This window comes from Motacilla alba, chromosome Z, assembly GCF_015832195.1.
Source record: "Motacilla alba alba isolate MOTALB_02 chromosome Z, Motacilla_alba_V1.0_pri, whole genome shotgun sequence".
Lineage (NCBI taxonomy): Eukaryota > Metazoa > Chordata > Aves > Passeriformes > Motacillidae > Motacilla > Motacilla alba.
In genome coordinates this window covers 32,506,318-32,522,952 of record NC_052046.1, presented here as the reverse complement: position 1 = coordinate 32,522,952, position 16,635 = coordinate 32,506,318, and the positions used below count along the sequence as shown (strand labels likewise).

At 36.1% G+C, this 16,635-nt stretch overlaps 1 protein-coding gene across 1 annotated transcript in view; it reads right to left on the bottom strand.

The window, feature by feature from the left end:
• Positions 1-219: 219 nt before the first annotated feature.
• Positions 220-16,635, bottom strand: part of PRR16 (proline rich 16) — a 237,739-nt gene continuing 221,323 nt past the window's right edge. Inside the window, exons 4-5 of the transcript XR_005255525.1 lie at positions 15,951-16,037; positions 220-976 (exon numbers count right to left, since the gene is read on the bottom strand). The gene's annotated coding sequence lies outside the window, so the exon portion shown is untranslated. The remainder of the gene's footprint in view (positions 977-15,950; positions 16,038-16,635) is intronic.

Sequence of the window (16,635 nt, the reverse complement as noted above, 5' to 3'; positions counted from 1 at the left end):
TTGCCTTTCAAGCCTTTTCCAAGCTGTTGCTGTCCCATAAATTTTGATTTAAGTCATCACACATGTTTCTAGACCCACTGGATTAATGCACCCAAGCAAAGATAAAATCTTAGACAAAGTCACCAAAGATTCTAACAAACATGTTTCCAATAAATGTTTCACATAATACAATTTTGAAAGAAAGTTGAGAACGTTATTAGGCTGCTCTCTCATCAGCTTCTGCTAAGGTCTGGCCTTCTGTCAGCACTGGAATCAGACCTATTAAAGACCTTAACAGGAAGCTTGTGATTCACTGTTTTTATGCTCAAAATTACACAGGGGACAATCAGCTGCAACAAGCAAACATGTGTCCAAGGTTGGATATTTGCAAATTTCAAAACTTCCTAGATCAGAAGAAAAAGGTCCTCTGTTCTCCCAAGATGAACAAAACATTACAGAGGAAGAAAGATTCAACTATCATTGAATAGCTCTTCTTCCTAACCCAGGGCATCATATTTTGACTCCAGTTGTCAACTAAAAATCATGCAGCCACTCATGCACTGGCCTCCAGGAGGACTGGGGAGAGGTCATAAAAGTTCATTTTATTTTGCCTGGAAGAATAAAAACATGGTTTTGTGTAGCCAGAGACCAGCTCAGGAGTCCTAAGGCTCTGATGGAATTAGAATCTTGCTTGTTAAATCTGATTTCCTTTTATGACCAGGTAATCCATCTCATCAATCAAGAGAAGTTGCTTAATTTCAGCAAAGCTTTTGATACAGTACCTCCCAGGACGCTTCTGAATAAAACATTCATGACACAGCTGGATAAACACACCATGTGATGGGTGAGCAGCTGGCTCACTGGTCAGGCACAAAGGGTGACATCAGTGGATGAGGTGGCATCAGACTGGGGACCTGTCACTGGTGGTGTTCTGCAGGGCTCCATCCTCAGCCCTGTGCTCTTCAGCATCTTCGTCATGAATGACTTGGACACAGGACTGGAAGGGAAACTCAGTAAGTTTTTCCAACACCACCAAACTGGCAAGAGCTTTTGACTCACTTGAAGAAAGGGACAACATACAATTATTAAAATATTATCTATTTATGTAGCTCGTACAATAGCCTTTTTAAGCTGAAATACTCTCAGTAAAATATGTCTCACAAGGATATATTTAGCACCTCCTTTTTAGGCACATTGATGCATCTGTAGACCATGAGAACATATATACTCAAATGAGCAAAAATTTATTTTATCACATGACTTAAATAACTTAAATAACTATTAGTTAGTTGGTTTAATTCCTTTTTAAAGCAGAACTATTAATCCTTTATTTCCTTTTATGGGAGGTGGTCAAAAATCCATTGAACTCAAGCACCAGTGACACTCAAACACATGAAGCCACTTCAGATCAGGAAAAAAGAAATTCCAAACAAAATAAAAATTCCAAACAAAATAGGACCTTTCTAGAAATATCTGTGAGGAAACCAGAGAGACACAGCTCTGCAGAGGTTAATTACTAGTTGCTCAGACAGCTACATTCTTCAGCTGAGCGTATTAATATGAATTCCATCCCTGTTTGACCACCTAGATTATACATTGCTTGCAAAAATATCAAATAAAGTGAAATATCCCACACACAAAATTAATGTTTATAGTAATGCTGAGAGATGGCCACGACGTGAGGGAGAGAATGATGAGGAAGACTCCATCTTATCAGAAGGCTAATTAAGTACTTTTTTACACTATATTGTTCTATAAATCTAAAACTGAATCTGCCATGCACTCACCCTTGCTCACAACTGCTCACAGTGCACTGAATCTCATGACTGTCAGCAGACACTCACTCTTGGCCTGATAGGACAAGGGAACAAAACATCCTCACTTTGGGTAAACAATCTCCATATTGCACTCCACTTCAGCACAACACAGGCACACCAAGCAAGATAAGAATTGTGTTTTCCTTCGTCTCTGCTTGTCTCACAGCTTCTCTCTGCTCAGAAGGCATGGGAATACCACAAATGTTCTGATTGGAGAGCTGCTGCTCTGAAATGCAGTTGGATCTAAATCTTAATCTGAAGTGGTTTGCCTCCTCACAAAATCCTCTATTGAAATAATACATTCCAAAGTTTGCCTTATTGGTTCTTTAAAGCACAACTTTTTTACTCTAAAACAAATGTAATACTGAACCAGCATGTTGGGTTACATGTCCATGTTAATTGTGTGGAAAGAAAAATTAAAAAAAAAAAGAAAAAAAAAGAGAAAAATAATAAAAAATTGATTTATAGGGGAATTGATTTATAGGGTTCAGTGTAGAAATAGCAAGTAAATTACTGCTTCAAATAAATACCTCTTCATATTCCTTCATATTGTGTCTGTGATGAAAAAATGACATTGACATGAATATGTGTTGCTTTAACTATGCATTTGAAGAATATTCCTCTAGTAGCTAACATCCGTACCAGAGGAGATAAAGGCTCTTTTACCATTTATTTAACTAATGCTGAAGATCTTTCTATTTCTCCTCATCTAGTTCTGATGTTACAAACACATTCACCAGTAAATTCTGTCTGAAATAATTGTGACAGTTTGTGATCTGATTCCTCTCCTGTAGGGACTAATAAAATGAAAGAGTCAGCCATCAGAGTTTGGGGAATAAAGGTGATGAATAGGCATTCCTTAACAGAGTGGCATCAGTTGTGATTTTTAGCCTCTGTTTTACAACCCACAAGGAGAGACTGCTCTAGCTGAAATATCTAAAATCTTTGAAGCATGGCTAGTAGGGGAAAGGACTGATGCATTGTGTAAGAAAACGAAAACAACCGTGGCATGTGTCATACATCAGCTGTATAGAAGAAAGAAAGATCACTGAGAGAAGTGATAAATTAGGATGTGACTTTTACAAGCTAGAGCATGCTCTGACCAATAAACACTATCAGGCATGGTCTTTCGAGGTTATAAGTAATTTTTTTCAGTTTAATTGCTGTAGACAATCATAAAAAAGAGAGTAAGTATAGAATTTTTTTCAAAATATATAATTTTATATTGAATTTTTTTCCAATTAATGTGTAATCAAGACCAGAATCAGTTTTCCATTGAAGACTTGTTTTTTAAAGCATCTGAATATTTCACAGTATATGTAATTGCCATTAATTTTTGGTCTAGTATTTTCAAATTATTTCCATTAATATCTCAAATTTGAATTAAAAAAACCCCATACTTGTAATACATGTATTTCCTTCACAAAATTCAGAGAGGCAGGGAGAGGGGAAAATCCAAATTCAAAGGAAAACATGAGCTAGAAGTTTAAAGTTTTAACAAGTTAGTAGAGACATGAAGACAATATGCTAGTCGTAAAAAGTCTGGGAAGAACTATGGTAAATTGACTCAAGCAATTACACATTGACTTAACTATTACAGAAAATTATGGACTTCACAACAAATGTAGGTTTTAAATGAGTAAAATATCGTCTGAAATCATATATATCAAACTGAAGATTCTCTGAAATTTTAAGAGGAGTAATTTCTTGGTTTTGAGAATTTAACTTGTGAAATCTTTAAAAGTTTATAGTACTGCCAAATGTCAGATGATCTGACTGCTGAGAGCTCATTTATTTTCAAGAATATGAAGAAATGTGAATAGCAGGAAAGATTAAAGCCTTTTGGTTATAACACGGGCAAATCCTTTCAATTTTTTTTTTTTTTTTTTTTTTTTTTTTTGGTGCATAGAAGATATGATGAATGTATCTGTTAAATACTGCTGAATAAAAGTGAATTCTGTTGCTAGAAACCTACTTTTGTTGTTCTTATCTACCACGGTTATAGCAGGTATATGTTATGGGGATAATCTCAAGAACTTTATTCTGGAAAATTATAGAGCTCTACAAAAAATGTAGGGCTAAAATTGAAATATGCATAAAAATAACACTGAATAATAAAACCTTCCCCAAATGAGTAAAAAACTGGTAATATGTAATATTATATTAGAAAAATATAATATATATAAAAGACATAATAAATATTTTAATATAAGAAATATCAGGAAAATGTATAATAGTCATAAAATCCAGGAGTGTCATGCTTCATTGTGGACAACTGCAAGCACAAAAGAATTAAAAAAACAAACAAACAATAAAGCTCACCACATGCTGATATTTAAATAAAAGTTTGAGAGCTTTGCACAGCTTAGAAAGAGAAGGCTGAGAATCTGCTGATAAGCAGCTTTCCCTTCCAAAGGCTTACTGTGCAATGGAGGATTTTGAATCATTAACGCAGATATTTTTCTGTTGCAAAAACCAAATAAGTTACTGAGTTGCTATGATCAGCTTGCTCTGAAATGCATTTCATTCAGAGTAATAACACTACACTACAAGGTTTTACTGCAATTAAAACCCAGCATGAATTTTTTTAATTGACTCAGCATCAAGATTATTACAGCAAGCAGTTAAAGTCTACCAAAATTAACAAAGAAAGCTTGACTCAGCAATTGTGACTATGTAATCTGTTGCTTAAAGCTAAAAAGCAATGCTACAAATGACCCCAGGGTTTGGAAAAGATTTTTTTCCTGACAGCATGAGCTACTTATTCATGCTTATTTGTTTAGAGGGAAAGTAAAAAATAAAAATTCAAAAAGCACTGGAAGATCTGGAAGTTCTAAGCTTCTATTGGTTCTATTGCCCAAGGTACAAGTCTTACTCAAAATACGGTTAGAGTAATGCCTGAACCTAATGTTATTACCAGCTTAACTTCACATTTGCTAAGAATATAATTTCTGATCTGTACTGTCATACCTTTAAGTTTCACACAGTGGTTTAAATGACAGTTTATTAATTATAGAGTGCTGAACACATAAATGACATAATTTAAAATATAATACAACTAGACAAGATGTGTACATCAGAGCCAAAATGAAAAGATGAAAGCATTCATATAAAACGTCTTAGAATATGGGCAGCTCTGGTCATATCATAACTAAATTTGCTGTGGGTAACAAGAAATCACCAATATGTGTTAGAAATAATTAGAATGGTCAGTGCAGGTTCCCAAAAGCAGCTCTGCTTGCTGTAAATCAAGGACCTGATGAAACTTCAGGGACACATAGCAATTCCCTGCAAAGGAATTCTGAATACAATCTTGAAATAAAATAATGTCTTTGTGAGATTACACACACAGAAAAAAAAAATTTCCTAATTAGCTTTGGAAAAGCTACAGAAATCACCTTAAAAAGTGATAAAATGTTTTCATATGCAAATATATGGGGAAAAAAAGGCCTGCACTCTGAGGTTCTTCACTTCAGTGAAACCACCTCCTGTCATGGCTTCAATTCCTAGAGGAAATTATACAGACAAAAGCCAAGTTTTCCTCAGGAATTTTCAGAATTCATAACGTAAATACAAAAGGAAATCCGAAAAAATGCAATCTTACATGAGCTTTGTCTCAGCAGAGCAATCAGTGCAACCAGTTTATCAAAAACCCTATGTGAATGTCTGCATCAAATTTATGCTCTGAATTCTCACAAGTGACACATGTTTATGCAACCTGACAAGTACCTGTGCTATCTCCTACAGAATATTTTATTTTCCAAGTCCTAGTTTCTTAATTTTTCATATATGGTAGCAATTACAGATACATACATTCTATGCATTGAACTTGATTCTGGGGTTTGTTTTCTTTATTTTTGACATGTAATTACCAAGTTTGTTTCTACATGTTAGAAGGTAAAAAATAGTGAAACAAAAAATGAAAAGCAGAAAATGAAAAGTCTGTTGCGTGGTGTTATAAACTGTTCTTATAACACTGAGATATTTGTTTCATGTATTTCAAAAACTTTACCTAGAAAACAATGATTCTGCATTTGAGAAATGCTGGTCTGTCAAATCCTGTGTAACATCACTGTGGAAGGTGTAACATCACTGTGGAACTTTGACAGCAGGAATCAGCAGATTTTCTCTTTGTTCGAGTATTCTACAATAGATCTAAAGTATTAAAACATGGATTATTTTGGTTTTGTTTGTTTGGTTTTTTTTCTCTTGGACCATTTACTTCATTTTATTATTTTGTGTTGTCCATCTCTTTCTTTCACTGGCATTTCTTTTGTTACTTCTGATGTACTTAGAGTTTGGCATTTACTTTAACAATGTCTGCCATTATTTGTCAACCCTTGTGAGGTAAAATTCCCAAGAATTTTCTATTCTCTCTGTCTCTCTCTCTCTATATATATTTGCATTATGTTATGCAAGATGGTGTACTAAATCAAAACTACATTCCAGGTGTTTAAGCAATGTAAAACAGAAAATCGGTGACATACAAAGTGAAATAATGTATAATACCTCTTTGTTCTCTAAAATGTCATAGAAATATTCAGTGACAAACACAGTTTCTGTATTAACTGCAACACTTTTTATGATAATTAAAAACAAATTTATGCTTTTATACACAATGGAGTGTAAATTTAACAGGTAACATCACTGTTAAAAAATTGCACAAGTGTAGTAGTCCTCTTTTTCCTTGCTATTTTTCAACAGTTTTAGGTAGTTTCACAAGAAAGATTGAATATGACTGACAGTTCTGGGTTGTGTAAGCACCCGACTGTAACTCAGCCCACTCCTAACACTCTCATTCATGTTCACAGATTGGGGATGTATGAAGTAATTTTTTTTTAGAAATTCCTAAGTGACGTTGGATACCAAATCTCATTTTCAAATGTTGCTTTGTACATATAAACTCCTGCCTGAGTGAAAATTTTCTTCTACTTAGGTGCTAAATAAACACAAATAAATAATTTGATTGGATCACATCTGTTTCTTTAACTCAAACCAGACTTTCATGCTCCACTGTACCCTGTCCATTCAGACCAAACAGAACCTGAAGTTTTGCCTGATGCATTTTTTTCTCTATTTGTCACCCAAATATCTTAGACAAGAGATTTGGAAGTCACTAAGTTTGAATATTCAAGAGGTTCCATTAAATTCCTTTTGTTGTTAATAATGTTATTCACTGGGGAGAGTTGTAAATGCATTTCTCTTCAGAGAAAGGAAATGCAAAAAAAGTTTCATATTTTAAGACAAAAGTCAGAAAACAGAATAAATTGGAGGTATTCAAAAATCAACTACATTGTTTAGGTTGGCTAAAATTAACCTTACAAAATCACACAATGTTTTAAATTTGTTGCCAGTGCAGGTCTTACTGAAATATTTTTCATGACATCTGAAGCAAAACGTTTAATTGTGTAAGAAAAGTATTTCATTTTGCTGAGGGTGAAACATGACATCTTAGTGCTTATAATTTCCTAATAAATTAAAATCAATGCAAATTCTTCAAGGACACACGACAGAGATAGAATTTTTTTACATGAAGAGATTATATGACGCCATGGAATTTATCCTCAAGAACATCTCTTCTATTCCTTTTTTAAACACCTCTCTTTTGAAGAAGTCAAATACAAGTTTTTCAAGCAATGTGGAGTTTTTCTTAATATCTATTCTGACACACATCTCATTTTCTAAATCAAAAGATGAAAACCAGGCTGGTGAACTACATGTGAGTACATTAAGTCTGACCCAATGCAAAGTAGAATAAAATTGGGATAAAAACTGGGGGGGGTGGGGGGAATAGCACAAGAGCAAGTATTTCTGAAGCTCTTCTCCAAAGATCATAACTGAAAATTATTTCTTCAATTTAAAATAGATTAATAAGTAAAAGACAAAAATTGTTTTAAACCACTACTTCAGTAATGCTCTGAGTGGCTTTCACTGAATGTTTGGAAAGAAATAAGCCAAGTCTTAAAGATACATGTGGTCCTATTAAAAGGTACTTACTAAAATAAGTCTTATATTTTGGAGGAGTCACATGGGTGAGACAAGAATTTCTTTATTTTGTTTTTTAAATTATTTCCTCCCGTGTGAAACAACAAATGGTAGTAAAAAGTCCTGAAATGCATCTTCCAACAATTACTACTCCACTGAAGCGCACCAAAGCATGCTCCTGACACCACTGTTGTACCATTGCACCTGATGTGACCTTTGTCTGTGTTCTTGTCATGTAATGTTTCTGATGTAAGGAGGAAAGGTATCAGAAGTTTGTCTCTTGAATTATGTAATTCCTCAATTCAGATTAATCTATTTTTCATATACGATGAAAATATTTACAATATTTTGAAGCAGCCAGAAAAACTGGTTCATTTAGAATCTGTGACCATAATTCGCCCTTAAAGTTTTTCTCCTTAATATCCCAGCAAGGTTTACAAAGAAGAAAATAATCTGCTGGAGATAGAGATGCATAAGGTGCAAGTGTTTTTATGACCTTCAGGGAGTCAAGGTTTTTATCCTAAACAGAAGTTCAGCCCCTTTTGTCTTCTTAGAATATTCTTCATCCAAATTTCCCTGCCACCTTACCTGATTGGTTGCATGTGAAACTAACCTCTACAAATTATGAAATTATGGTAGACACGAAGTCTCAGAACATTAAACCATCTGATCCCAAAGATGTAAATCAGATGGGTAACAGTGTTTGGTTACTGGAATCCCCATGATCTCTGAGTTAAGGATACTTTTCCAATAAAAAAATTATTTAAAAAGAGATGCGTGAAATGTATCTGAGTCACCTTTGGTGAAGAATTATTAAAAACTTAAATTACTCATCCCAAATTTTGAATAACTTTTTTTCTCTCTTAGTCTCTCATTATCTCTTTGAGAAACCAAATGTCAGAAGTGTCCAGAAAACAACTCCAGACATTCTAATATGTTTAAGATCCATATAACTCAGAATGATGCAAGGTTACCACTAAACACAACACGAATCAATGGTTTCAAATCAGCAAATTATTCCATAGCCATACAGTAAATTTTAGCTTTAATCAGGAAAATTATTCTCCATGTATAATTCTACCAATAAGATACTACCTAAATAATGAACTTCAAAAGATTTTTTTAAAGCATCTCTTGATTTAAATATTTGAAACATGCTTGGGGTGCATATTTGAAGGGTCACTTAGAACCTTTTGCAAATTTCCAGCGCCAGGTTTAGCCAGCAGGCACTAGAAGGCTTTCAATAATTATCAGAACACCAGTGTTGTGCTTTCTCAAGCTACATCTCTTCCCTTTTATTTGCATATTTCATTTTAACCACAGATGAGAAATAAAGTGACAATGGTATCACAGCCATTCTATCTTAAAACAGTGTTAGGACATTTATTTGCAGAATTGGTGTCCTGTTTGGGTCATCCAGTTCCAGAGTTCTAATCATATCAGACCTCTGCAATTTTCTGCAATTTGAATACCTTCAGGAATAGTAACATCAGGTATAGTATTTATCATCTTTTTAGCTTCATGTACTTGGTTCCCCTGTAAGAACTGATCTAAATGCTGTAATTTAGCATCATACTTATGCTAGGAGAATTTGGATTTATTGTTTCTTAACGTGACTTACATAATAATGCCTTTTTTTCTAAGAATTTGATGAGTGACCTGAAAATAATTTGTCTAACATAACTTTGGAGGTGCAATACTCATTTATGCACAGAACGTAGAGTAATTTCACTAATGAACTTCTGTTTACACACCAGAGCTAATACTAGGCATCTAACATGTCTGATTTATAGACAGCAAGTGTAGCTGCAGATAATATTATATTAAATTATCATGAGCTGTCACAGAGGATGCATAAAGAACAACCACGGAATGACCAAGAAATTAAAAATCCAGATTCCACCTGCAGAAGGTCAGTAAGGTCCAGCCTAAAGACAGTAGATCCAGGAGGTCTGGATCTTTCTCTCCAGGAAGTGCAAGATGGGTTTTATGCTTAGAGAAGTTGCCATATGGAAGAGGTTGCAAGTGAAGCTGAAGGGCATTAGAGCCTCTGGGAAACAAATCTCGCAGCAGTTTTTAGGTAATGGAAGAATAATCACACTCATCAGAAAACTTCCCACAACAGACACTTCCTGCACCACTTCCAGTGCTACTTATTGTCCACACATTTAGTTAAGAGAAATGAGGTATTATACCTTTCCCTTTAGTTCACAGATTCTTACAACTTTCCTTGTGCAAATTAGAAGAGATTTGTCACTTCACATCCATTGATGGAAATTTCTTAAATGTCTGTTACATATATGCAAGTCTAGTCCATAAGGTATCTTTTGGCTCTTTGATTTAGTAGTGTACAATAGGACTAAAGAGTGCCATGTTACATATGTGTAGCAGGTCAAGAGCAGTGCAGGGTTGCATGTGTAAAACAAGAGCAAGGACATTTCATTCATCTTCCAGTAGTCCTCCTACTTCTGCTGCCTTGAACTTCTAAAGTTTTGGAGTGAATATTAAATGATATTTATTGAAAAACATGATCTCCATATAGAAACTTCCAGCAATTCTTGGCACTTACATACCAGGATTGTAGATGATCTTGCATCATAGAATCATATGATGGTTTGGGTTGGAAAGGATCTTAAAGATCACCTGGTTCCAACTGCTGTGCCACAGACAGGGACACTTCCACAGCAGGCTGCTCAGACCTCCAGGCAACTTGGCCTTGAACACCTGCAGGGACAGGTCACACACAACTTCTCTGGACAACCAGTGCCTCCCCACCCCCACAGTAAAGAATTTCTCCCTAAGATGTAATCTAAATCTACTGTCTTCAGTTTTAAGTCTTTCAGTTTAAAGCCATTCCCCCTTGTCACTACAAGCCCTTGTAAAAATCTCTTCCCATCTTTCTTGTAGATTCCCCTAAGATACTGGAAAGCTGCAATGTGGTGACCCCAAAGCCTTCTCTGCTTCAGAACAATTCTCTCAGCCCAATTTCTTCATAGGAGAGATGCCCCATCCCTCTGATAATTTTATTGACCTCCTCTGGACTGTCTCCAAGAGCTGCCTTCCTGTGCTGGGGACCCCACAACTGGATGCAGGGTTCCAGGTGGGGTGTCACCAGGGCAGAGCAGAGCAGAGGGGCAGAATCATCTCCCTTGCCCTTCTAACCACGCTGCTTTGGTTGCCCAGGACACGTTTGGCTTTCTGGGCTGTGAGCGCCCATGGCTGGGGCATGTCCAGCCTCTCACCCACCAGCATCCCCAAGTCCTTCCAGCAGGGCTGCTCTCAATCCCTTCATCCCCCAGGCTGCATTGATACTGGGAGCTGCCCTGACCCTGCTGCAGCACCTTGCACTTGGCCTTGTTGAACCACATGAGATTCCCACAGGCCTATTCCTCAAGCTTGGCCAGGTCCCTCTGGATGACATCCCATCCTTCAAGAGTGTCACTGCACCACTCAGCTTGGTATCATTGGCACATTTCATGAGGGTGCACATGACATTCATGAGGGTGTCATGAATATATTAAATAACAGCAGTCCCAGTATGGAACCCTGAGGGACACCAATTGTTACTGATGTCCTTTGCAACTCTGAGCCACTGTCTGTGGCAGTGTGTTTTTATGAGTTTTGCATTTATTTTATTGTAAAAGTTAGTTATTCAATGTTAATGTGGTTCAGTGCATGTACCGCCGTTTTATCCCCTCATGATGGTTTCTCCCAAGTTATTTACTCCTGAGTTTTCCCGCCAGTTGGCTGTCACTCAGAGCGCCCATCTCCCTGTTCCTCCCCTCCTTTCCTCGTATGGCCCTGTCAACCCAAGCTGTGCTACCCCCCTCTCCTGTCTGTCAACCCAGATCCACCCATTTTATTCCAGAATGTTCTGTGTCAATCACCCTGGTTCTAAGAGCTGATTTGTCCTTAAGGCTTCTCCCCTCCCCTGTGCTAACTCTATTGGTTTTGTCAGGTTTCATACTCCTCCCCAAGGGTTTCCCCATTGGTTGTGTAATGTTCCCACCCCTTGGAGTGGCTCCCTTTAAAAGCCCTAGGCGGACCCCTTTTCTTTGTCACTCATCTCTGGCATAAATGCTCTTTGGACTGCAGGTGAGTGTTCTCCCTTTCAATCCTGTGTGTGGGTATCCTCGTGGTCACCTGCTGCAGCGTCACCCACACCCCTGCACTTGCTGCCACCTGAGACACCTCGGCAGAGGCTCAGGGGCAGCCTCTCTCATGTGTGCCTCCGGTCGCTCAGGGAGCTTGCTAGCTGGCATTCCACCGCTCAGTGACCACAACAATTGTCCACTACTCTCTGGATGTGATCATTGAACCAACTCTTTATCCACCCAGAAGCCACTTATTAAACCCATGTCTCTCCAATCTGGGGTGAGGGATGTTATGGGGAACAATATCTAAAACTTTGCAGAAGTCAGACAAAAGACATCCGTAGCACTTCCACTGTTCATGTGCCACTTCGCTGCAGAATGCCATTGAGCTGTTCAGGCAGGATTTGCCCTTGGTATGTGTGCGATGCTCAACTTTAAGAACTTCAAGGGATGAATGTACTAGATGCTGCCCAGGACTAAGTCTGTGATGCACATGCATGTTGAATCAGGACATAGAAGAGATTTCAGTTCTTGCAATGCTATCATTAAATGTTACTTCAAAGGCGTTTCTGCTTTTTCTTTCTGTTTCTGTGCCAGTCATTCACAATGCCACCAGAATCAGGCTCAGATGGGGAAAAAAATTCTGACTGCTCTGTAGAGACTGGGAAGAAAGCAGCTAGGAAGTCACAGGATGCAAAGAGCTTCGTACATCTTAACACTAGTAGCTCGGGATATTTCTTGCAACCGTATCCAAAATTATTTCAGCTTTTAACTGTCCCTTACTCGCCACAAAATTGTCCTAATCCTCAGCCAGATTAATTTGCTGGAAACCAGTGTTGCTTGGCATAACCCTAGTTTTACTTTAATGTACATATGATAAGACACTACCAAGAAGGGATTTTATAAATTAACTTGTATTTCATGTTGTAGTATAAATAATACCTTTTTAGCATTCATGAGAAAAAATTGTTTAGAATTTAAGACATATACATGGATTTAAATAAGAGTTAATAGTAAGGATTAATGGTATAGGTACATTTCAAACAACATGATATATTTGTTTCCATGTGGTGAATACTTGGGTAAGAAATTATACTGAAATCCACAAGAATAATAAGCACTCTTTGAGGTTTAGGTTTTTTGCAATTTCTAATGAGTGTTTTTTGATGTGATACAAATTAAAAGGCTGTCTTTTGGTTCAAGGTGGACTTCTTTCATTTTAGATCTATGTTATGTATTGCAGGTACAGGCAACATTCAAGAGATTTTCAACAAGTGATCTACTACTGCTGTGATCTATAACTTGAGTCTATCTTAAATTAACAAAGTAACCAAGAAACATACCCAGGAATATTATTAGGATGACAGCTATCTGTCTGTTTGAAGTTAAAGCTCTGTAATTTCTTTCTGGGAAGAAAAAATCCCTCTACATCTCAAAAATCAAGCTTACATTTCTTAGCATTTAAAAACATGCTTAAATTGTATCAACCTGAGCATCTACTCTTCTTATTTAAATCCTTCCATAGATTATTTAAAAAAAATTACTTTTGTGGCTGTCTTTGTATAACACATCAGCAACATGTAACTGGGTTGCAAACTCAGAAGCTGCACTAGATGATAACAAAGTCAGTGTAGGTATGGTATAGGGACAAACAAGAACTAATTTCTCCATCTCTATCTCCAGGCTGCCTGTAAATTTTGGGTGTTCTTGTGGTTGTTATTTAGCTATGTAAGTAGTCAGGAAAAGAAGCAAAATGAGAGCATCTTAAATACTTCTGAGCCATGTCCCGTTAACTTGAACATTAGGGAGAAGTGAAAAGAGAGAAACTAAACATTTAAAAAGGGGTATTATTTTGTATCTCAGTATTCACACCTTTTGCACTTCAAGCTGTAATAGAGAAGTAACATCTTAATGAAAACTGTTCTCAGGCTTTTTTCTAGGAAATCCTGAATCAAGTACAAGAAAAGACAAGAGTTTAGAGTTCTAGCAGCCCAAGCTCTTGCATCACTGTCACCATTAGGATGAGGTGGTTCACTGTTGTTTCACTCCTTCAATAAGATTTGTAGTTTCTGTCATTTATTGTGACTAACCTTAATTTATACATATTCTTACATCTGCTTGACAAAAATATTAAATATACATCTTTTTCACATCAATTCTGGAAAAAAAACGTAATCTAAACATTATCTACACTTAGTCCTACCAAATGCTATGTGGTGAAAAAGAACCTTGGAAATAAAAGCTTTATGTGTACTCTGGGGAGGTTTTCTTATTCCTTGTTAAGAGAACACATCAGAAAGAAATCCAGTATCATTTATCTGGGTAGCAAAACTCTGAATATCATATAATGTTCTGTTTCTTTCAGGATGTATAGATTTTTCTAGAAGTTCAAAAGCTAGATTTTTTTTTTTTAACTAATGTGACTGTTTGTTAATATTAAGTTCACAGGAATCTGTTAATTTTTAAGATACCTCCTCTCACATTCACCTTTGTGTAACTTTTGCATATTAACATTTATAAAGTTTACCCTCTTCATTTAAGCTCCTCATATAATCCCTTTTGTTCTGTCAGCTGTAGTCCCCTACACCAGATCTGTTGTGTACTGCTCTTACTTGTCCACAGTTACGATCCACTTCAAGCTTGTCCTCTTCATACTATAAATTTAGAATTAATTCATTGGCTCAACCTGCATTTTGTATGTCTGATTTCCTAGAAATTGAAATCACTTAATCTGAGTGCTTTAGAAACCCAAAAGTACTTCCATACTATACAAAGAATAAAAGCCTTGAAATATTTCTAAGATATATTAGTCAGACTCGGTGACTTGTGTGTATAATGGCTGGAAGAGTTTAAACCAATCTCACACAATTTCTCTTCTTATGGTATGCTCAGTTTTTGTTGGCTAATGACATTCATTTACAGCCTTTTGGTTGGGATTTTTTTGTGAGGTTTTTTTTTGTTGGATTTGGGTGGGGTTTTTTTGGTTGGTTAGTTGGTTGGGTTTTTTGCTGTTACTTGTTTTGTTATTTGACATTACTGACTTTTGGTAAGAGCTTTTTGTTTTGGTTCTAGTTGTTTTTTTAAATGTAGTCAAACTTTTTATTAACTCATTTATCTTAAATTTTAAAAACTTGCGCATCTCCTGCAAACTAGCTGTGGGTTAATCTGTGAGCAGCTGAACGCAGTATTCTGAAGCGAGAAGTGAATAATAATAATGCTGCAAACTGTTGCTGCATTCTATTGCTAATTGTTTCCTGATGACTTTGAAAGCTGCAAAATACAAGATAATGGAGTCTACTCAGTTGGTTATTTTGGAGATTTAATAATCATTCTGTTTGATCAATGAGCTTTTAGCAGTTCTGAGAATTGCTTTTTTCTCTGTGCAAATTTTTGCTCTAGATTCTATTGTTCCAATGGAAATAACGACAACTCATTTATGGTTTTCCCTATGTTGGACAAATTTGCATGCTGGTGACTGAGATGTTTCTGTAAATGGAATTAAAAACACATTCCTGAGAATGCACAGAAGTATTTACCAGAATATTACTGCACATATACAGTGTTCTGGATCCAGTTTTTTGCTCTTTGGGTTTTTGAAGACAAATACCCTGAATAACAAATGGAATAAGAAAACATTTCAGTCATGTAATTACCTGGATTTGATTTTCTTAGCTTCCCTTCTGTATATTCTCTAAGAAAGACAGGTCCTTCCCTAAATACCACATGACTTTTTGGTTGGCTCTGCTGAAGCACAGGTCACATTAATTCTTACTTACTGATCCTGGGTTTCAATTCAATATATAACTAAGTTCTGTTGCTGCTTGCATTGAACTCCACAGAACAATTATTAATGAAAGTTTCCAGGTAAATGCTATAAAAACACATGTAAAGGAACATCTTCACAAACTATTGCATAGACATTCATTGCTTAATTACCATGACTCACCAAGCTGCTGAAGACAATATAGGATATATTAAAGGTATTTATTATTAAAATTATATGTAGATAAACTATGGTCATTGATAACAATGCAGAGAGCACTATGTGGCAAAAATCCAAGAGGCAATGATTCACCTGCTCTGCACATCTGATCTGTCCCTGAGCACATCCAAGGATCCTCATCACAGATGCTTCAAAGTAGCCCAGATTTCTCAATTTCTTCTGTTGGGATAAAAGAGAAAGGAGTAGTTACAAATCTCATTAAGATCATCTGGTTTGCCAGTATCACAGGTTTGCTCAAAGCTTGCACTGGGACAAAATTCTGTTATCATTTATTGACAATGACTGTTTTGGGATTTAATAGACATCCACAATATTGCACCATAAAGCTGACTATTTAGGTGCATAAATGTTGCTTATTTCAGAAACTAAATTTTTGTTAGTTCACAATATTATTAAAACAGTTTTCTACTCACAAAGAAACTGAATTTCACTTACTATCTTTTTTCTTCTAAAAGGAGATAAACTTAGTATCTTAGGCCAACTTAATTTGCAAATGCTTCTGTATACAAAGACTGCTTATCTCTCTGGCAGATGGGTGATGGTTAGTCCTTAATTTGGAAATTAATTTTACTACATTAAATATTAATATTAGCATTTTGCCTCTTTCTCATTTCACAAGTTTTACTTAGCATTTAATAATTTTCACAAAGTATTTTTAACCTAATAAGAATTTGAATCTCCAAGGGTACCTGGAGCTGTTAGCCACATTCTTGCAGTGTTTTCCTCATAACTTGGTATGGTCATCTGTCTGCATTTA